Genomic DNA, 2,256 nt, shown 5'->3' on the forward strand with positions numbered 1-2,256 from the left:
AGTATGATTCACCAATATGGGTGAACTGATTCATTCTGAGAGGATATCTTGGGTGAGGATTGTATTGGGAATCATTTGGTTGGGGATTTTATGGAGCTTGGTAGGAACGAGCATTTCTGGGAGGTGGAGCTCGATTTTGTGTGCAATGTTGTGGCCGCGTGTAAGGTTGCACGTTCATCACCGCATAGGGAGGCGGTGCCACAGCATAAGCAGCATCGTGATGGGGTAATAGTGTTGTGGGACCTTTGGAAGCATATATGATTGGTTGAATGCCCTGCGAGCCCGCCTCGAGCTCGAAGCCATCATGGCTGCATTTTCTCTCTAGTTTCTGTTCATCAATCCTAGGGATGTTCATAAAAAGCCGAAAAATCGAACCAAACCGAAAACCAAACCAAACCGACCAAAAAAACCGATACTTTTTGGTTTGGTTTGGTTTTGGTTTTGAATTTTAAAAACCGATCAAATTTGGTTTGGTTTTGGTTTTAATAAAAAAATAACCGAAAAAAACCGAACCAACCCGACTATAGGAGTAGCTATTTCAAATTTATTATTACACCTATATATATGTATATTTTTATACAAAATTTCAAAATTTTTATGGTGTATGTTAATCGTTTGCACTTTTAGTACAGTTCTTTACCTTTATATTCTAGTTTGATTGGTAGTTTTCTTTTGTTAAGTGTAAGAATCCATTTCATGTTAAAAAAATATTTTTAATTGAGTCCTTAAATTATTCATCACTATTTGATTCAATTATTATCAATATATTTTAGTATATAATAGATTTCTCAAGGGGCAATTGATTTGATAGTGTTACGTTGAAAATGTGGTCGCCGGAATATGTGTTTGGTAGTGTATGTCTCATATTTAAGAAAAAACCGACAAATAACCGAAAAAATCGAAAACCCGACAAAACCCGACATAAACCGAATCGAGAAAAAACTGACTTAGTTGGTTTGGTTTGGTTCTAATATTTGAAAAACCGACTTACTTGGTTTGGTTTCTTTTTAAGGAAAAACCGATCCAAACCGAACCATGAACACCCCTAATCAAACCCCCAGAACCATTCTGAACGGCTTGTGATGTGGCCTTAAAGGCAGTATGACTCAAGATTCGGCCCGATTTTAACCCATTTTGTATCATCTCCCAAATTTTGATAGCCTCAGAGAACGGCTTACCCATAGCGGGCATCATATTCTGGAAGTAATCAGCCTCTTGGGCCTGTAGGAAGACCGCAACCATTTCTGCTTCGTCCATTAGAAGCTTTACGCTGACAGCTTGCTCACGCCATTTGACAACATATTCACGAAAACTTTCCGTGATTTTATTTCTCAAATTGGACAAAGAGTTTCTGTTGGGAGCAATGTCCACATTATATTGGAACTGGCAAACAAAATCTCGGGCCAGATCGTCCCACACATGACAATGGTTAATTTCTTGATCTATATACCACCCGGAAGCGATTCCGGTGAGGCTTTCTCCAAAACAGGCCATTAACAGCTCCTCTTTTCCACCAGCGCCCCTCAGCTGGTTACAATACCATTTCAAATGAGTAACCGGGTCTCCGTGCCCATCATACTTTTCAAATTTTGGCATTTTGAAACCGGATGGTAGATGGACATTTGGACACATGACAAATTTGAATAGGAGACACTTTTTTGGCCACTTAGGTCTTGCATCTTCTTCATGTTCTGTTCCAAGCTTTTTATCTTCCGAGCCATTTTCTCTTGCTCGGAATTCTTGACAACCTTTTCTTACTCTACCGAGAAGTCATATTGCGGTGGTTGAGTAAATGAGTATGGGGTCACATATGTTATTTCTGGTTGAAACTGTGGACTCGAAAAGTGAACGTTAGAGGCTCAACATGCGGGCGTGGTATAGTTGGTTGTGTTGTGGTGCAGGCTGGTGCTGCAGAGAACATTGTTGGCGGTTCCTTTAAGGCCGACGCCTGGGGGCGAACCACAGAATGCATTCCGGAACCGTTAAACGGCGTTGGAGGGTACCCGCATGACATAAACAGGTTGGACATAGGGACGTAGGCATTCCCACGTGATCTCGGGATCAACTCAGGGAACCTAGGGATTGCACTTGGCGGTTCCTTACCATTAGACCGGCGTCTGACATTTCCATCATGTGGAGACACTGCATCCCATTCTCTTCAGCAATTGCTGATTCTGGTTGTGGAATAGCCGATGTCGGGCTACCATCAGGATCGATAATTGTAGATGACTGTCAGAGGCCATGAGAACCTTGACT

The sequence above is a fragment of the Nicotiana attenuata genome, unplaced genomic scaffold, assembly GCF_001879085.1.
Source record: "Nicotiana attenuata strain UT unplaced genomic scaffold, NIATTr2, whole genome shotgun sequence".
In the NCBI taxonomy this organism is placed as follows: domain Eukaryota; kingdom Viridiplantae; phylum Streptophyta; class Magnoliopsida; order Solanales; family Solanaceae; genus Nicotiana; species Nicotiana attenuata.